This window comes from Schistocerca nitens, chromosome 8, assembly GCF_023898315.1.
Source record: "Schistocerca nitens isolate TAMUIC-IGC-003100 chromosome 8, iqSchNite1.1, whole genome shotgun sequence".
NCBI lineage: Eukaryota > Metazoa > Arthropoda > Insecta > Orthoptera > Acrididae > Schistocerca > Schistocerca nitens.
This window is the reverse complement of record NC_064621.1, coordinates 24,202,276-24,220,231: the sequence shown is the minus strand read 5'-3', so window position 1 is coordinate 24,220,231 and position 17,956 is coordinate 24,202,276. Positions and strand designations below refer to the sequence as shown.

Below are 17,956 nucleotides of genomic sequence, written 5' to 3'. Positions count from 1 at the left end.
CCTGTAGGAGTACAACATCGGCTTCAGAGTCGTAGATAAACTGTCGCAACAACGCTGTTTTCAAAGCAGACGTGATCTTGTTAATATTAAGAGACAGAAATTTATATGCCTGGGTCGTGCCCATCGAAGGAGGAAGGAAGCTGCATTGTATTAGCGGCCCAGTCCATCGCACTGTCAGACTGCGAATTCACAGTGCCAGGTTCGCGTCCAGATTCCGCGGCTCCTTTGTTCGGAGTCTTTCTTCGGGCTGCGGTGACATTTGGTTTGGGTTTAGTCTTCCGTCGTCCACCAGTCGGGAGTTCCATGGCAGAAGGTGGGGTGGGCGGATCATGACTGAAATCGGTAGTCGGAGTGCCGGCTTCCTCCACTGTAGCGAACTCGTGCGAAATCGTGGCGGCGGAAAGCAAGGTGTGTTTGTTTGTATCCACACGGTCTGTTGGTAAACAGTCTTCCGATCTCTCAGGTTGGTCGTGTTCAGTGACGGGCAGGTTGGTGTTTACAACGGTCGCCGGACCAACGTCCTCGTCGGGTGTCTGTAGAGCCGACATCGGACGGTCGTCCTCTTGTTGTGCATCCAAGTCGTGTTGTGGCGGGCCGGCCGGCGGCGTCACAACAGTCAGCTGTAAACACTGGTCGGCACTGGTGTTGACCGACGCCGCCGGGGAAGCAGCGGCGTCGGAGCCCTCATCTATGCTGTCCACGGCAAGGGTTTCCTGCGAGGGAGGGTTCGCGTCCGTGACAGATATCTGATCGTTAGCCGACAACTCTTCATCAGTTCCACTATCGTCACAGGTACGGCGTCGTTTGTTACCGACTGATAACGTTGTGCTGACAGCAAGTGGAAGCTTCTCGCTCTTTTGTGCTAAAGGCGGGAAGGACTCGTTGCTAAGATCAGGTTCAACGGCCTCTGAGGTACTGGGTTGCAAAGTTGTCTCCCCCAATTTCTGATGTTGGGTCATAATATCAGCTAGTGTCAACCTCTGGCGTTTTTGCAAGGAGTTTTTAAGCACGAAAACACGCCGAGGACAATCACTGCGTAAATGACCGCTCTCGTTACAAATATAACAAGTTTCTACTTGCCCACTATAAACGACATGTGCTTTATAACCACAGACCACGATATTCGAGGGAATATTAACTTTAATGCTCATATCGACAGAACGAACCCCACTGTAGCATTGCAATTTGTGTTGGCTAGACCATTTTTCCATTCTGATTTGTCGAATATCACCGTATTTTGCAAGAGCATCCTTCAAAAGGTAATTGTCAACTTCAGGCGGCAAATTGAATACCCGAACCTGTTTATATTCTACATCGGCATTGGTGATTATCACGGTACTCACCGACTGGTCTCGATGATGGAATTCCGCCTTTCCTCCAGTTTTCTGCAAGATTTTCTCCAGTTGTAACGGAGTGAGGAACTTGACAAAGAAACAGTAATCCGCCATATCATAGTACGCTGTGTGAACCTGGTCGGAAGTTATCCCAATGATATCCACAATCCACTCATGAATTTCCAGGGAGCTTGGTTGCACACGACGCGTTGCCTTGTCAAACTCAAAACATAACGTATTCTTTCGGGGAACCGATTTAGCCATAACTGTAACGATAAGCGGCCGAAACCGCTAGTAAGAAAAACAAGACGACGAGAATAGACAAAAACTCAAAATTTCACGAGAAAACGCACAATCACAGTCACAAGAAACGATGAAAACACGGCTTGCGGCGCTACGACGGTACGGAAGTTGAGGCACGTCCGATCGCTGTCGCGGCTCAAGCGGAACTTCCGACTGAGCTAGCCGGGCTCCACACAATGCTTTACGAGCCATACAATACTGATGGGACCTGCGACCATCTATGGAAGATCCTTTTGACTACAGCTTATCTCCTGCTGCCACAAATGAGCTACAATCCCATTCAATGAAAAATTGTCTCCGAAAGGCATCAAATCTGCTTCAAATGATACGTGGCTATCAGCACCATTATTCAACACACATGCTCGACTGTGCGCAGACGCCTGTGGCGTAGCTCTTGGGCCCTGAATCAGACGCAGTAGTTCCAACAAAAACTCTCCTGAACGGCTCTGTGCCGAAAATTTCGCTACAGATCACCCTTGTCTTGCTTGAGCTTCAGGTAGACGCCGGTTTGCAGCCAGGAAGCGGACAGCAGCAACTTTCAACTAGTTTTGTAGTACTCAAACAACACAGTAAAACAGCATGCATCTTTTGCAGAACTGGAAAAACTCGACCGTGACAGGATTCGAACCTGCAATCTTCGGATCCGAAGTCCGACGCCTTATCCATTAGGCCACACGGTCACTGGCGCAATACGCTTCCCCAAACACACCTCATTACCGCCATTTGTGCACTTCCCGGAATGAATTTACCATCTTTGACGCAATTCTCCAATTTCAGTACTAAAAATGCGACGCTACTTCTTGCTGTGTCCCATCGCAAGTTACATTCAAGCCCTTATGACGCTCATCAAACAAGAGCGTGCAAATCAGCTTCAATCGCTTAGTGCCATCTCAGTCGGTTGCAGAAGGTACCTCACCCTATGAGATACAATGGCGAGTTGCCGCTATTACCAAAGCGGCGGCGGCGCCGACGACGACGACAGCCGCGAGGGTCTCTATCAGGGGTAGAAAATACATCACAAGAACTAAGTATTTCACGTCGGCATTCTCCGGAGACTCCCAAAAGCAGCAGTTTCTGGTGCCTACTTTAATAGCACCATTCGCACTATTCATTTGCGAGAGCATTTCTTAAATACCGCACCCATTTATAATTTGTTTTATCCTTGACCGCTTTTTTCGAAAGGGCCACGGTGGGAGGGGCTTTTACAAAATTCATTTGCCTCCTGTGAGGATCGAACTCACGACCTCTGGTTTACTAGACCAGCGCTCTGCCACTGAGCTAAGGAGGCGCCTCCTAGCGCGCTTTTCGGGTACTTTGTTCTTATGGACTAGTGAATCGGAGATCTTCAGCTGGAAACGCACCGCATTAGCGACCATTATTTGCATTTAGTTAGCACAGCTGCTGCTTTCCTACACATCTCACACGATATCGATGTACACCTAAAATTCCAAAACAACACATTTATTTCATTTCAGAGTTACTTTCAGCTTCAAATACCATTCCTCTGATATTCATACGAAGCTAGGCATCGTCGTAACCCGTTACGTTCGTTACGCAAGGCTCACGAGAGGGGCGCAGGTTGCATCCGCGTAGACACAAAATTTTGCGCCGCCCAGCGTGGGGCTCGAACCCACGACCCTGAGATTAAGAGTCTCATGCTCTACCGACTGAGCTAGCCGGGCTCCACACAATGCTTTACGAGCCATACAATACTGATGGGACCTGCGACCATCTATGGAAGATCCTTTTGACTACAGCTTATCTCCTGCTGCCACAAATGAGCTACAATCCCATTCAATGAAAAATTGTCTCCGAAAGGCATCAAATCTGCTTCAAATGATACGTGGCTATCAGCACCATTATTCAACACACATGCTCGACTGTGCGCAGACGCCTGTGGCGTAGCTCTTGGGCCCTGAATCAGACGCAGTAGTTCCAACAAAAACTCTCCTGAACGGCTCTGTGCCGAAAATTTCGCTACACATCACCCTTGTCTTGCTTGAGCTTCAGGTAGACGCCGGTTTGCAGCCAGGAAGCGGACAGCAGCAACTTTCAACTAGTTTTGTAGTACTCAAACAACACAGTAAAACAGCATGCATCTTTTGCAGAACTGGAAAAACTCGACCGTGACAGGATTCGAACCTGCAATCTTCGGATCCGAAGTCCGACGCCTTATCCATTAGGCCACACGGTCACTGGCGCAATACGCTTCCCCAAACACACCTCATTACCGCCATTTGTGCACTTCCCGGAATGAATTTACCATCTTTGACGCAATTCTCCAATTTCAGTACTAAAAATGCGACGCTACTTCTTGCTGTGTCCCATCGCAAGTTACATTCAAGCCCTTATGACGCTCATCAAACAAGAGCGTGCAAATCAGCTTCAATCGCTTAGTGCCATCTCAGTCGGTTGCAGAAGGTACCTCACCCTATGATATACGAGGGTCAGTCAAAAAGTAATGCCTCCTATTTTGTTTTCTACGTTTAATTGTCAGGAAATTTAAATGCAATTACATAGGTTGAAAACCACAACATTGAGGATCATTTTGTCATTTTTCAATGTAATCTCCGCCCATCTCTACAGTTTTGGTCCATCTTTGAACAAGGGCATGTATCCCAGCACGGTAAAAATCACAGCTCTGCTTCCTAAGCCATTGACGCACGGATGTTTTGACGGCCTCCTCATCTTCAAAATGAATCCCACGATGAGCTTCTTTTAGTGGCCCGAACAGATGGAAGTCTGATGGTGCCAGGTCAGGGCTGTATGGGGGATGAGGCAAAACTTCCCATCCAATTTTGACAATCTCGTCAGAGGTGTGACGACTGGTGTGTGGTCTTGCATTGTCATGCAAAAGAAGAACATCTGCCATTGATTTTGTTGGGCGAACTCGCTGAAGACGTGCTTTAAGTTTTTTGAGGGTTGTGACGTATTGAACAGAATTTATTGGAGTCACTGCACTCACCGGCCTGCCGCTCCGCTTTTCGTCAGTCAACGGTGTTTGCCCTTCAGCTTCCTTACAACGACGAACCCATCGTCTAACAGTGCTGACATCCACTGTCACAACACCATACACCTTCTTCAGTCTTTCATGAATGCGTATGGGCGTTTCACCTTCTGCATTCAAGAATTCAATCACACAACGCTGTCTCAAACGAACATCGATGTCGGCCATCTTACAAACTTCTGCTGTGCTGCCACCTGTTGACACAGAAAGTTACTACTGCAGTGGATTGCAGAAGAAGGTTTGAGGAATGGCGCCAAATTCAAATTTTTCACTTAACTTAATTTCTTTAAGTAGAAAAAAAATGGGAGGCATTACTTTTTGACCAACCCTCGTACAATGGCGAGTTGCCGCTATTACCAAAGCGGCGGCGGCGCCGACGACGACGACGACAGCCGCGAGGGTCTCTATCAGGGGTAGAAAATACATCACAAGAACTAAGTATTTCACGTCGGCATTCTCCGGAGACTCCCAAAAGCAGCAGTTTCTGGTGCCTACTTTAATAGCACCATTCGCACTATTCATTTGCGAGAGCATTTCTTAAATACCGCACCCATTTATAATTTGTTTTATCCTTGACCGCTTTTTTCGAAAGGGCCACGGTGGGAGGGGCTTTTACAAAATTCATTTGCCTCCTGTGAGGATCGAACTCACGACCTCTGGTTTACTAGACCAGCGCTCTGCCACTGAGCTAAGGAGGCGCCTCCTAGCGCGCTTTTCGGGTACTTTGTTCTTATGGACTAGTGAATCGGAGATCTTCAGCTGGAAACGCACCGCATTAGCGACCATTATTTGCATTTAGTTAGCACAGCTGCTGCTTTCCTACACATCTCACACGATATCGATGTACACCTAAAATTCCAAAACAACACATTTATTTCATTTCAGAGTTACTTTCAGCTTCAAATACCATTCCTCTGATATTCATACGAAGCTAGGCATCGTCGTAACCCGTTACGTTCGTTACGCAAGGCTCACGAGAGGGGCGCAGGTTGCATCCGCGTAGACACAAAATTTTGCGCCGCCCAGCGTGGGGCTCGAACCCACGACCCTGAGATTAAGAGTCTCATGCTCTACCGACTGAGCTAGCCGGGCTCCACACAATGCTTTACGAGCCATACAATACTGATGGGACCTGCGACCATCTATGGAAGATCCTTTTGACTACAGCTTATCTCCTGCTGCCACAAATGAGCTACAATCCCATTCAATGAAAAATTGTCTCCGAAAGGCATCAAATCTGCTTCAAATGATACGTGGCTATCAGCACCATTATTCAACACACATGCTCGACTGTGCGCAGACGCCTGTGGCGTAGCTCTTGGGCCCTGAATCAGACGCAGTAGTTCCAACAAAAACTCTCCTGAACGGCTCTGTGCCGAAAATTTCGCTACAGATCACCCTTGTCTTGCTTGAGCTTCAGGTAGACGCCGGTTTGCAGCCAGGAAGCGGACAGCAGCAACTTTCAACTAGTTTTGTAGTACTCAAACAACACAGTAAAACAGCATGCATCTTTTGCAGAACTGGAAAAACTCGACCGTGACAGGATTCGAACCTGCAATCTTCGGATCCGAAGTCCGACGCCTTATCCATTAGGCCACACGGTCACTGGCGCAATACGCTTCCCCAAACACACCTCATTACCGCCATTTGTGCACTTCCCGGAATGAATTTACCATCTTTGACGCAATTCTCCAATTTCAGTACTAAAAATGCGACGCTACTTCTTGCTGTGTCCCATCGCAAGTTACATTCAAGCCCTTATGACGCTCATCAAACAAGAGCGTGCAAATCAGCTTCAATCGCTTAGTGCCATCTCAGTCGGTTGCAGAAGGTACCTCACCCTATGATATACAATGGCGAGTTGCCGCTATTACCAAAGCGGCGGCGGCGCCGACGACGACGACAGCCGCGAGGGTCTCTATCAGGGGTAGAAAATACATCACAAGAACTAAGTATTTCACGTCGGCATTCTCCGGAGACTCCCAAAAGCAGCAGTTTCTGGTGCCTACTTTAATAGCACCATTCGCACTATTCATTTGCGAGAGCATTTCTTAAATACCGCACCCATTTATAATTTGTTTTATCCTTGACCGCTTTTTTCGAAAGGGCCACGGTGGGAGGGGCTTTTACAAAATTCATTTGCCTCCTGTGAGGATCGAACTCACGACCTCTGGTTTACTAGACCAGCGCTCTGCCACTGAGCTAAGGAGGCGCCTCCTAGCGCGCTTTTCGGGTACTTTGTTCTTATGGACTAGTGAATCGGAGATCTTCAGCTGGAAACGCACCGCATTAGCGACCATTATTTGCATTTAGTTAGCACAGCTGCTGCTTTCCTACACATCTCACACGATATCGATGTACACCTAAAATTCCAAAACAACACATTTATTTCATTTCAGAGTTACTTTCAGCTTCAAATACCATTCCTCTGATATTCATACGAAGCTAGGCATCGTCGTAACCCGTTACGTTCGTTACGCAAGGCTCACGAGAGGGGCGCAGGTTGCATCCGCGTAGACACAAAATTTTGCGCCGCCCAGCGTGGGGCTCGAACCCACGACCCTGAGATTAAGAGTCTCATGCTCTACCGACTGAGCTAGCCGGGCTCCACACAATGCTTTACGAGCCATACAATACTGATGGGACCTGCGACCATCTATGGAAGATCCTTTTGACTACAGCTTATCTCCTGCTGCCACAAATGAGCTACAATCCCATTCAATGAAAAATTGTCTCCGAAAGGCATCAAATCTGCTTCAAATGATACGTGGCTATCAGCACCATTATTCAACACACATGCTCGACTGTGCGCAGACGCCTGTGGCGTAGCTCTTGGGCCCTGAATCAGACGCAGTAGTTCCAACAAAAACTCTCCTGAACGGCTCTGTGCCGAAAATTTCGCTACAGATCACCCTTGTCTTGCTTGAGCTTCAGGTAGACGCCGGTTTGCAGCCAGGAAGCGGACAGCAGCAACTTTCAACTAGTTTTGTAGTACTCAAACAACACAGTAAAACAGCATGCATCTTTTGCAGAACTGGAAAAACTCGACCGTGACAGGATTCGAACCTGCAATCTTCGGATCCGAAGTCCGACGCCTTATCCATTAGGCCACACGGTCACTGGCGCAATACGCTTCCCCAAACACACCTCATTACCGCCATTTGTGCACTTCCCGGAATGAATTTACCATCTTTGACGCAATTCTCCAATTTCAGTACTAAAAATGCGACGCTACTTCTTGCTGTGTCCCATCGCAAGTTACATTCAAGCCCTTATGACGCTCATCAAACAAGAGCGTGCAAATCAGCTTCAATCGCTTAGTGCCATCTCAGTCGGTTGCAGAAGGTACCTCACCCTATGAGATACAATGGCGAGTTGCCGCTATTACCAAAGCGGCGGCGGCGCCGACGACGACGACAGCCGCGAGGGTCTGTATCAGGGGTAGAAAATACATCACAAGAACTAAGTATTTCACGTCGGCATTCTCCGGAGACTCCCAAAAGCAGCAGTTTCTGGTGCCTACTTTAATAGCACCATTCGCACTATTCATTTGCGAGAGCATTTCTTAAATACCGCACCCATTTATAATTTGTTTTATCCTTGACCGCTTTTTTCGAAAGGGCCACGGTGGGAGGGGCTTTTACAAAATTCATTTGCCTCCTGTGAGGATCGAACTCACGACCTCTGGTTTACTAGACCAGCGCTCTGCCACTGAGCTAAGGAGGCGCCTCCTAGCGCGCTTTTCGGGTACTTTGTTCTTATGGACTAGTGAATCGGAGATCTTCAGCTGGAAACGCACCGCATTAGCGACCATTATTTGCATTTAGTTAGCACAGCTGCTGCTTTCCTACACATCTCACACGATATCGATGTACACCTAAAATTCCAAAACAACACATTTATTTCATTTCAGAGTTACTTTCAGCTTCAAATACCATTCCTCTGATATTCATACGAAGCTAGGCATCGTCGTAACCCGTTACGTTCGTTACGCAAGGCTCACGAGAGGGGCGCAGGTTGCATCCGCGTAGACACAAAATTTTGCGCCGCCCAGCGTGGGGCTCGAACCCACGACCCTGAGATTAAGAGTCTCATGCTCTACCGACTGAGCTAGCCGGGCTCCACACAATGCTTTACGAGCCATACAATACTGATGGGACCTGCGACCATCTATGGAAGATCCTTTTGACTACAGCTTATCTCCTGCTGCCACAAATGAGCTACAATCCCATTCAATGAAAAATTGTCTCCGAAAGGCATCAAATCTGCTTCAAATGATACGTGGCTATCAGCACCATTATTCAACACACATGCTCGACTGTGCGCAGACGCCTGTGGCGTAGCTCTTGGGCCCTGAATCAGACGCAGTAGTTCCAACAAAAACTCTCCTGAACGGCTCTGTGCCGAAAATTTCGCTACAGATCACCCTTGTCTTGCTTGAGCTTCAGGTAGACGCCGGTTTGCAGCCAGGAAGCGGACAGCAGCAACTTTCAACTAGTTTTGTAGTACTCAAACAACACAGTAAAACAGCATGCATCTTTTGCAGAACTGGAAAAACTCGACCGTGACAGGATTCGAACCTGCAATCTTCGGATCCGAAGTCCGACGCCTTATCCATTAGGCCACACGGTCACTGGCGCAATACGCTTCCCCAAACACACCTCATTACCGCCATTTGTGCACTTCCCGGAATGAATTTACCATCTTTGACGCAATTCTCCAATTTCAGTACTAAAAATGCGACGCTACTTCTTGCTGTGTCCCATCGCAAGTTACATTCAAGCCCTTATGACGCTCATCAAACAAGAGCGTGCAAATCAGCTTCAATCGCTTAGTGCCATCTCAGTCGGTTGCAGAAGGTACCTCACCCTATGAGATACAATGGCGAGTTGCCGCTATTACCAAAGCGGCGGCGGCGCCGACGACGACGACAGCCGCGAGGGTCTCTATCAGGGGTAGAAAATACATCACAAGAACTAAGTATTTCACGTCGGCATTCTCCGGAGACTCCCAAAAGCAGCAGTTTCTGGTGCCTACTTTAATAGCACCATTCGCACTATTCATTTGCGAGAGCATTTCTTAAATACCGCACCCATTTATAATTTGTTTTATCCTTGACCGCTTTTTTCGAAAGGGCCACGGTGGGAGGGGCTTTTACAAAATTCATTTGCCTCCTGTGAGGATCGAACTCACGACCTCTGGTTTACTAGACCAGCGCTCTGCCACTGAGCTAAGGAGGCGCCTCCTAGCGCGCTTTTCGGGTACTTTGTTCTTATGGACTAGTGAATCGGAGATCTTCAGCTGGAAACGCACCGCATTAGCGACCATTATTTGCATTTAGTTAGCACAGCTGCTGCTTTCCTACACATCTCACACGATATCGATGTACACCTAAAATTCCAAAACAACACATTTATTTCATTTCAGAGTTACTTTCAGCTTCAAATACCATTCCTCTGATATTCATACGAAGCTAGGCATCGTCGTAACCCGTTACGTTCGTTACGCAAGGCTCACGAGAGGGGCGCAGGTTGCATCCGCGTAGACACAAAATTTTGCGCCGCCCAGCGTGGGGCTCGAACCCACGACCCTGAGATTAAGAGTCTCATGCTCTACCGACTGAGCTAGCCGGGCTCCACACAATGCTTTACGAGCCATACAATACTGATGGGACCTGCGACCATCTATGGAAGATCCTTTTGACTACAGCTTATCTCCTGCTGCCACAAATGAGCTACAATCCCATTCAATGAAAAATTGTCTCCGAAAGGCATCAAATCTGCTTCAAATGATACGTGGCTATCAGCACCATTATTCAACACACATGCTCGACTGTGCGCAGACGCCTGTGGCGTAGCTCTTGGGCCCTGAATCAGACGCAGTAGTTCCAACAAAAACTCTCCTGAACGGCTCTGTGCCGAAAATTTCGCTACAGATCACCCTTGTCTTGCTTGAGCTTCAGGTAGACGCCGGTTTGCAGCCAGGAAGCGGACAGCAGCAACTTTCAACTAGTTTTGTAGTACTCAAACAACACAGTAAAACAGCATGCATCTTTTGCAGAACTGGAAAAACTCGACCGTGACAGGATTCGAACCTGCAATCTTCGGATCCGAAGTCCGACGCCTTATCCATTAGGCCACACGGTCACTGGCGCAATACGCTTCCCCAAACACACCTCATTACCGCCATTTGTGCACTTCCCGGAATGAATTTACCATCTTTGACGCAATTCTCCAATTTCAGTACTAAAAATGCGACGCTACTTCTTGCTGTGTCCCATCGCAAGTTACATTCAAGCCCTTATGACGCTCATCAAACAAGAGCGTGCAAATCAGCTTCAATCGCTTAGTGCCATCTCAGTCGGTTGCAGAAGGTACCTCACCCTATGAGATACAATGGCGAGTTGCCGCTATTACCAAAGCGGCGGCGGCGCCGACGACGACGACAGCCGCGAGGGTCTGTATCAGGGGTAGAAAATACATCACAAGAACTAAGTATTTCACGTCGGCATTCTCCGGAGACTCCCAAAAGCAGCAGTTTCTGGTGCCTACTTTAATAGCACCATTCGCACTATTCATTTGCGAGAGCATTTCTTAAATACCGCACCCATTTATAATTTGTTTTATCCTTGACCGCTTTTTTCGAAAGGGCCACGGTGGGAGGGGCTTTTACAAAATTCATTTGCCTCCTGTGAGGATCGAACTCACGACCTCTGGTTTACTAGACCAGCGCTCTGCCACTGAGCTAAGGAGGCGCCTCCTAGCGCGCTTTTCGGGTACTTTGTTCTTATGGACTAGTGAATCGGAGATCTTCAGCTGGAAACGCACCGCATTAGCGACCATTATTTGCATTTAGTTAGCACAGCTGCTGCTTTCCTACACATCTCACACGATATCGATGTACACCTAAAATTCCAAAACAACACATTTATTTCATTTCAGAGTTACTTTCAGCTTCAAATACCATTCCTCTGATATTCATACGAAGCTAGGCATCGTCGTAACCCGTTACGTTCGTTACGCAAGGCTCACGAGAGGGGCGCAGGTTGCATCCGCGTAGACACAAAATTTTGCGCCGCCCAGCGTGGGGCTCGAACCCACGACCCTGAGATTAAGAGTCTCATGCTCTACCGACTGAGCTAGCCGGGCTCCACACAATGCTTTACGAGCCATACAATACTGATGGGACCTGCGACCATCTATGGAAGATCCTTTTGACTACAGCTTATCTCCTGCTGCCACAAATGAGCTACAATCCCATTCAATGAAAAATTGTCTCCGAAAGGCATCAAATCTGCTTCAAATGATACGTGGCTATCAGCACCATTATTCAACACACATGCTCGACTGTGCGCAGACGCCTGTGGCGTAGCTCTTGGGCCCTGAATCAGACGCAGTAGTTCCAACAAAAACTCTCCTGAACGGCTCTGTGCCGAAAATTTCGCTACAGATCACCCTTGTCTTGCTTGAGCTTCAGGTAGACGCCGGTTTGCAGCCAGGAAGCGGACAGCAGCAACTTTCAACTAGTTTTGTAGTACTCAAACAACACAGTAAAACAGCATGCATCTTTTGCAGAACTGGAAAAACTCGACCGTGACAGGATTCGAACCTGCAATCTTCGGATCCGAAGTCCGACGCCTTATCCATTAGGCCACACGGTCACTGGCGCAATACGCTTCCCCAAACACACCTCATTACCGCCATTTGTGCACTTCCCGGAATGAATTTACCATCTTTGACGCAATTCTCCAATTTCAGTACTAAAAATGCGACGCTACTTCTTGCTGTGTCCCATCGCAAGTTACATTCAAGCCCTTATGACGCTCATCAAACAAGAGCGTGCAAATCAGCTTCAATCGCTTAGTGCCATCTCAGTCGGTTGCAGAAGGTACCTCACCCTATGAGATACAATGGCGAGTTGCCGCTATTACCAAAGCGGCGGCGGCGCCGACGACGACGACAGCCGCGAGGGTCTCTATCAGGGGTAGAAAATACATCACAAGAACTAAGTATTTCACGTCGGCATTCTCCGGAGACTCCCAAAAGCAGCAGTTTCTGGTGCCTACTTTAATAGCACCATTCGCACTATTCATTTGCGAGAGCATTTCTTAAATACCGCACCCATTTATAATTTGTTTTATCCTTGACCGCTTTTTTCGAAAGGGCCACGGTGGGAGGGGCTTTTACAAAATTCATTTGCCTCCTGTGAGGATCGAACTCACGACCTCTGGTTTACTAGACCAGCGCTCTGCCACTGAGCTAAGGAGGCGCCTCCTAGCGCGCTTTTCGGGTACTTTGTTCTTATGGACTAGTGAATCGGAGATCTTCAGCTGGAAACGCACCGCATTAGCGACCATTATTTGCATTTAGTTAGCACAGCTGCTGCTTTCCTACACATCTCACACGATATCGATGTACACCTAAAATTCCAAAACAACACATTTATTTCATTTCAGAGTTACTTTCAGCTTCAAATACCATTCCTCTGATATTCATACGAAGCTAGGCATCGTCGTAACCCGTTACGTTCGTTACGCAAGGCTCACGAGAGGGGCGCAGGTTGCATCCGCGTAGACACAAAATTTTGCGCCGCCCAGCGTGGGGCTCGAACCCACGACCCTGAGATTAAGAGTCTCATGCTCTACCGACTGAGCTAGCCGGGCTCCACACAATGCTTTACGAGCCATACAATACTGATGGGACCTGCGACCATCTATGGAAGATCCTTTTGACTACAGCTTATCTCCTGCTGCCACAAATGAGCTACAATCCCATTCAATGAAAAATTGTCTCCGAAAGGCATCAAATCTGCTTCAAATGATACGTGGCTATCAGCACCATTATTCAACACACATGCTCGACTGTGCGCAGACGCCTGTGGCGTAGCTCTTGGGCCCTGAATCAGACGCAGTAGTTCCAACAAAAACTCTCCTGAACGGCTCTGTGCCGAAAATTTCGCTACAGATCACCCTTGTCTTGCTTGAGCTTCAGGTAGACGCCGGTTTGCAGCCAGGAAGCGGACAGCAGCAACTTTCAACTAGTTTTGTAGTACTCAAACAACACAGTAAAACAGCATGCATCTTTTGCAGAACTGGAAAAACTCGACCGTGACAGGATTCGAACCTGCAATCTTCGGATCCGAAGTCCGACGCCTTATCCATTAGGCCACACGGTCACTGGCGCAATACGCTTCCCCAAACACACCTCATTACCGCCATTTGTGCACTTCCCGGAATGAATTTACCATCTTTGACGCAATTCTCCAATTTCAGTACTAAAAATGCGACGCTACTTCTTGCTGTGTCCCATCGCAAGTTACATTCAAGCCCTTATGACGCTCATCAAACAAGAGCGTGCAAATCAGCTTCAATCGCTTAGTGCCATCTCAGTCGGTTGCAGAAGGTACCTCACCCTATGATATACGAGGGTCAGTCAAAAAGTAATGCCTCCTATTTTGTTTTCTACGTTTAATTGTCAGGAAATTTAAATGCAATTACATAGGTTGAAAACCACAACATTGAGGATCATTTTGTCATTTTTCAATGTAATCTCCGCCCATCTCTACAGTTTTGGTCCATCTTTGAACAAGGGCATGTATCCCAGCACGGTAAAAATCACAGCTCTGCTTCCTAAGCCATTGACGCACGGATGTTTTGACGGCCTCCTCATCTTCAAAATGAATCCCACGATGAGCTTCTTTTAGTGGCCCGAACAGATGGAAGTCTGATGGTGCCAGGTCAGGGCTGTATGGGGGATGAGGCAAAACTTCCCATCCAATTTTGACAATCTCGTCAGAGGTGTGACGACTGGTGTGTGGTCTTGCATTGTCATGCAAAAGAAGAACATCTGCCATTGATTTTGTTGGGCGAACTCGCTGAAGACGTGCTTTAAGTTTTTTGAGGGTTGTGACGTATTGAACAGAATTTATTGGAGTCACTGCACTCACCGGCCTGCCGCTCCGCTTTTCGTCAGTCAACGGTGTTTGCCCTTCAGCTTCCTTACAACGACGAACCCATCGTCTAACAGTGCTGACATCCACTGTCACAACACCATACACCTTCTTCAGTCTTTCATGAATGCGTATGGGCGTTTCACCTTCTGCATTCAAGAATTCAATCACACAACGCTGTCTCAAACGAACATCGATGTCGGCCATCTTACAAACTTCTGCTGTGCTGCCACCTGTTGACACAGAAAGTTACTACTGCAGTGGATTGCAGAAGAAGGTTTGAGGAATGGCGCCAAATTCAAATTTTTCACTTAACTTAATTTCTTTAAGTAGAAAAAAAATGGGAGGCATTACTTTTTGACCAACCCTCGTACAATGGCGAGTTGCCGCTATTACCAAAGCGGCGGCGGCGCCGACGACGACGACGACAGCCGCGAGGGTCTCTATCAGGGGTAGAAAATACATCACAAGAACTAAGTATTTCACGTCGGCATTCTCCGGAGACTCCCAAAAGCAGCAGTTTCTGGTGCCTACTTTAATAGCACCATTCGCACTATTCATTTGCGAGAGCATTTCTTAAATACCGCACCCATTTATAATTTGTTTTATCCTTGACCGCTTTTTTCGAAAGGGCCACGGTGGGAGGGGCTTTTACAAAATTCATTTGCCTCCTGTGAGGATCGAACTCACGACCTCTGGTTTACTAGACCAGCGCTCTGCCACTGAGCTAAGGAGGCGCCTCCTAGCGCGCTTTTCGGGTACTTTGTTCTTATGGACTAGTGAATCGGAGATCTTCAGCTGGAAACGCACCGCATTAGCGACCATTATTTGCATTTAGTTAGCACAGCTGCTGCTTTCCTACACATCTCACACGATATCGATGTACACCTAAAATTCCAAAACAACACATTTATTTCATTTCAGAGTTACTTTCAGCTTCAAATACCATTCCTCTGATATTCATACGAAGCTAGGCATCGTCGTAACCCGTTACGTTCGTTACGCAAGGCTCACGAGAGGGGCGCAGGTTGCATCCGCGTAGACACAAAATTTTGCGCCGCCCAGCGTGGGGCTCGAACCCACGACCCTGAGATTAAGAGTCTCATGCTCTACCGACTGAGCTAGCCGGGCTCCACACAATGCTTTACGAGCCATACAATACTGATGGGACCTGCGACCATCTATGGAAGATCCTTTTGACTACAGCTTATCTCCTGCTGCCACAAATGAGCTACAATCCCATTCAATGAAAAATTGTCTCCGAAAGGCATCAAATCTGCTTCAAATGATACGTGGCTATCAGCACCATTATTCAACACACATGCTCGACTGTGCGCAGACGCCTGTGGCGTAGCTCTTGGGCCCTGAATCAGACGCAGTAGTTCCAACAAAAACTCTCCTGAACGGCTCTGTGCCGAAAATTTCGCTACAGATCACCCTTGTCTTGCTTGAGCTTCAGGTAGACGCCGGTTTGCAGCCAGGAAGCGGACAGCAGCAACTTTCAACTAGTTTTGTAGTACTCAAACAACACAGTAAAACAGCATGCATCTTTTGCAGAACTGGAAAAACTCGACCGTGACAGGATTCGAACCTGCAATCTTCGGATCCGAAGTCCGACGCCTTATCCATTAGGCCACACGGTCACTGGCGCAATACGCTTCCCCAAACACACCTCATTACCGCCATTTGTGCACTTCCCGGAATGAATTTACCATCTTTGACGCAATTCTCCAATTTCAGTACTAAAAATGCGACGCTACTTCTTGCTGTGTCCCATCGCAAGTTACATTCAAGCCCTTATGACGCTCATCAAACAAGAGCGTGCAAATCAGCTTCAATCGCTTAGTGCCATCTCAGTCGGTTGCAGAAGGTACCTCACCCTATGATATACAATGGCGAGTTGCCGCTATTACCAAAGCGGCGGCGGCGCCGACGACGACGACAGCCGCGAGGGTCTCTATCAGGGGTAGAAAATACATCACAAGAACTAAGTATTTCACGTCGGCATTCTCCGGAGACTCCCAAAAGCAGCAGTTTCTGGTGCCTACTTTAATAGCACCATTCGCACTATTCATTTGCGAGAGCATTTCTTAAATACCGCACCCATTTATAATTTGTTTTATCCTTGACCGCTTTTTTCGAAAGGGCCACGGTGGGAGGGGCTTTTACAAAATTCATTTGCCTCCTGTGAGGATCGAACTCACGACCTCTGGTTTACTAGACCAGCGCTCTGCCACTGAGCTAAGGAGGCGCCTCCTAGCGCGCTTTTCGGGTACTTTGTTCTTATGGACTAGTGAATCGGAGATCTTCAGCTGGAAACGCACCGCATTAGCGACCATTATTTGCATTTAGTTAGCACAGCTGCTGCTTTCCTACACATCTCACACGATATCGATGTACACCTAAAATTCCAAAACAACACATTTATTTCATTTCAGAGTTACTTTCAGCTTCAAATACCATTCCTCTGATATTCATACGAAGCTAGGCATCGTCGTAACCCGTTACGTTCGTTACGCAAGGCTCACGAGAGGGGCGCAGGTTGCATCCGCGTAGACACAAAATTTTGCGCCGCCCAGCGTGGGGCTCGAACCCACGACCCTGAGATTAAGAGTCTCATGCTCTACCGACTGAGCTAGCCGGGCTCCACACAATGCTTTACGAGCCATACAATACTGATGGGACCTGCGACCATCTATGGAAGATCCTTTTGACTACAGCTTATCTCCTGCTGCCACAAATGAGCTACAATCCCATTCAATGAAAAATTGTCTCCGAAAGGCATCAAATCTGCTTCAAATGATACGTGGCTATCAGCACCATTATTCAACACACATGCTCGACTGTGCGCAGACGCCTGTGGCGTAGCTCTTGGGCCCTGAATCAGACGCAGTAGTTCCAACAAAAACTCTCCTGAACGGCTCTGTGCCGAAAATTTCGCTACAGATCACCCTTGTCTTGCTTGAGCTTCAGGTAGACGCCGGTTTGCAGCCAGGAAGCGGACAGCAGCAACTTTCAACTAGTTTTGTAGTACTCAAACAACACAGTAAAACAGCATGCATCTTTTGCAGAACTGGAAAAACTCGACCGTGACAGGATTCGAACCTGCAATCTTCGGATCCGAAGTCCGACGCCTTATCCATTAGGCCACACGGTCACTGGCGCAATACGCTTCCCCAAACACACCTCATTACCGCCATTTGTGCACTTCCCGGAATGAATTTACCATCTTTGACGCAATTCTCCAATTTCAGTACTAAAAATGCGACGCTACTTCTTGCTGTGTCCCATCGCAAGTTACATTCAAGCCCTTATGACGCTCATCAAACAAGAGCGTGCAAATCAGCTTCAATCGCTTAGTGCC

General features: G+C 47.8%; 28 non-coding genes across 28 annotated transcripts; all 28 read right to left on the bottom strand.

The window, feature by feature from the left end:
- Nucleotides 1-2,244: 2,244 nt before the first annotated feature.
- Trnar-ucg (transfer RNA arginine (anticodon UCG)) lies at nucleotides 2,245-2,317 on the bottom strand. The gene has a single exon. It is a non-coding gene; the product is annotated as a tRNA-Arg (tRNA).
- Nucleotides 2,318-2,853: 536 nt separating this feature from the next.
- Nucleotides 2,854-2,925, bottom strand: Trnat-agu (transfer RNA threonine (anticodon AGU)). Its single transcript has one exon. It is a non-coding gene; the product is annotated as a tRNA-Thr (tRNA).
- Nucleotides 2,926-3,246: 321 nt separating this feature from the next.
- On the bottom strand, nucleotides 3,247-3,319 carry Trnak-cuu (transfer RNA lysine (anticodon CUU)). Its single transcript has one exon. It is a non-coding gene; the product is annotated as a tRNA-Lys (tRNA).
- Nucleotides 3,320-3,758: 439 nt separating this feature from the next.
- Trnar-ucg (transfer RNA arginine (anticodon UCG)) lies at nucleotides 3,759-3,831 on the bottom strand. The gene has a single exon. It is a non-coding gene; the product is annotated as a tRNA-Arg (tRNA).
- Nucleotides 3,832-5,270: 1,439 nt separating this feature from the next.
- Nucleotides 5,271-5,342, bottom strand: Trnat-agu (transfer RNA threonine (anticodon AGU)). Its single transcript has one exon. It is a non-coding gene; the product is annotated as a tRNA-Thr (tRNA).
- Nucleotides 5,343-5,663: 321 nt separating this feature from the next.
- Nucleotides 5,664-5,736, bottom strand: Trnak-cuu (transfer RNA lysine (anticodon CUU)). Its single transcript has one exon. It is a non-coding gene; the product is annotated as a tRNA-Lys (tRNA).
- A 439-nt stretch (nucleotides 5,737-6,175) lies between these two features.
- Trnar-ucg (transfer RNA arginine (anticodon UCG)) lies at nucleotides 6,176-6,248 on the bottom strand. The gene has a single exon. It is a non-coding gene; the product is annotated as a tRNA-Arg (tRNA).
- Nucleotides 6,249-6,784: 536 nt separating this feature from the next.
- Trnat-agu (transfer RNA threonine (anticodon AGU)) lies at nucleotides 6,785-6,856 on the bottom strand. Its single transcript has one exon. It is a non-coding gene; the product is annotated as a tRNA-Thr (tRNA).
- Nucleotides 6,857-7,177: 321 nt separating this feature from the next.
- On the bottom strand, nucleotides 7,178-7,250 carry Trnak-cuu (transfer RNA lysine (anticodon CUU)). The gene has a single exon. It is a non-coding gene; the product is annotated as a tRNA-Lys (tRNA).
- A 439-nt stretch (nucleotides 7,251-7,689) lies between these two features.
- Trnar-ucg (transfer RNA arginine (anticodon UCG)) lies at nucleotides 7,690-7,762 on the bottom strand. The gene has a single exon. It is a non-coding gene; the product is annotated as a tRNA-Arg (tRNA).
- A 536-nt stretch (nucleotides 7,763-8,298) lies between these two features.
- Trnat-agu (transfer RNA threonine (anticodon AGU)) lies at nucleotides 8,299-8,370 on the bottom strand. Its single transcript has one exon. It is a non-coding gene; the product is annotated as a tRNA-Thr (tRNA).
- Nucleotides 8,371-8,691: 321 nt separating this feature from the next.
- On the bottom strand, nucleotides 8,692-8,764 carry Trnak-cuu (transfer RNA lysine (anticodon CUU)). Its single transcript has one exon. It is a non-coding gene; the product is annotated as a tRNA-Lys (tRNA).
- A 439-nt stretch (nucleotides 8,765-9,203) lies between these two features.
- Nucleotides 9,204-9,276, bottom strand: Trnar-ucg (transfer RNA arginine (anticodon UCG)). Its single transcript has one exon. It is a non-coding gene; the product is annotated as a tRNA-Arg (tRNA).
- A 536-nt stretch (nucleotides 9,277-9,812) lies between these two features.
- Trnat-agu (transfer RNA threonine (anticodon AGU)) lies at nucleotides 9,813-9,884 on the bottom strand. Its single transcript has one exon. It is a non-coding gene; the product is annotated as a tRNA-Thr (tRNA).
- A 321-nt stretch (nucleotides 9,885-10,205) lies between these two features.
- On the bottom strand, nucleotides 10,206-10,278 carry Trnak-cuu (transfer RNA lysine (anticodon CUU)). The gene has a single exon. It is a non-coding gene; the product is annotated as a tRNA-Lys (tRNA).
- A 439-nt stretch (nucleotides 10,279-10,717) lies between these two features.
- Nucleotides 10,718-10,790, bottom strand: Trnar-ucg (transfer RNA arginine (anticodon UCG)). The gene has a single exon. It is a non-coding gene; the product is annotated as a tRNA-Arg (tRNA).
- A 536-nt stretch (nucleotides 10,791-11,326) lies between these two features.
- Trnat-agu (transfer RNA threonine (anticodon AGU)) lies at nucleotides 11,327-11,398 on the bottom strand. The gene has a single exon. It is a non-coding gene; the product is annotated as a tRNA-Thr (tRNA).
- Nucleotides 11,399-11,719: 321 nt separating this feature from the next.
- On the bottom strand, nucleotides 11,720-11,792 carry Trnak-cuu (transfer RNA lysine (anticodon CUU)). The gene has a single exon. It is a non-coding gene; the product is annotated as a tRNA-Lys (tRNA).
- A 439-nt stretch (nucleotides 11,793-12,231) lies between these two features.
- Nucleotides 12,232-12,304, bottom strand: Trnar-ucg (transfer RNA arginine (anticodon UCG)). Its single transcript has one exon. It is a non-coding gene; the product is annotated as a tRNA-Arg (tRNA).
- A 536-nt stretch (nucleotides 12,305-12,840) lies between these two features.
- Nucleotides 12,841-12,912, bottom strand: Trnat-agu (transfer RNA threonine (anticodon AGU)). Its single transcript has one exon. It is a non-coding gene; the product is annotated as a tRNA-Thr (tRNA).
- Nucleotides 12,913-13,233: 321 nt separating this feature from the next.
- Nucleotides 13,234-13,306, bottom strand: Trnak-cuu (transfer RNA lysine (anticodon CUU)). Its single transcript has one exon. It is a non-coding gene; the product is annotated as a tRNA-Lys (tRNA).
- A 439-nt stretch (nucleotides 13,307-13,745) lies between these two features.
- Nucleotides 13,746-13,818, bottom strand: Trnar-ucg (transfer RNA arginine (anticodon UCG)). Its single transcript has one exon. It is a non-coding gene; the product is annotated as a tRNA-Arg (tRNA).
- A 1,439-nt stretch (nucleotides 13,819-15,257) lies between these two features.
- Nucleotides 15,258-15,329, bottom strand: Trnat-agu (transfer RNA threonine (anticodon AGU)). Its single transcript has one exon. It is a non-coding gene; the product is annotated as a tRNA-Thr (tRNA).
- Nucleotides 15,330-15,650: 321 nt separating this feature from the next.
- Nucleotides 15,651-15,723, bottom strand: Trnak-cuu (transfer RNA lysine (anticodon CUU)). The gene has a single exon. It is a non-coding gene; the product is annotated as a tRNA-Lys (tRNA).
- A 439-nt stretch (nucleotides 15,724-16,162) lies between these two features.
- Trnar-ucg (transfer RNA arginine (anticodon UCG)) lies at nucleotides 16,163-16,235 on the bottom strand. The gene has a single exon. It is a non-coding gene; the product is annotated as a tRNA-Arg (tRNA).
- A 536-nt stretch (nucleotides 16,236-16,771) lies between these two features.
- On the bottom strand, nucleotides 16,772-16,843 carry Trnat-agu (transfer RNA threonine (anticodon AGU)). The gene has a single exon. It is a non-coding gene; the product is annotated as a tRNA-Thr (tRNA).
- A 321-nt stretch (nucleotides 16,844-17,164) lies between these two features.
- On the bottom strand, nucleotides 17,165-17,237 carry Trnak-cuu (transfer RNA lysine (anticodon CUU)). The gene has a single exon. It is a non-coding gene; the product is annotated as a tRNA-Lys (tRNA).
- A 439-nt stretch (nucleotides 17,238-17,676) lies between these two features.
- Trnar-ucg (transfer RNA arginine (anticodon UCG)) lies at nucleotides 17,677-17,749 on the bottom strand. Its single transcript has one exon. It is a non-coding gene; the product is annotated as a tRNA-Arg (tRNA).
- Between the last annotated feature and the right edge of the window lie 207 nt (nucleotides 17,750-17,956).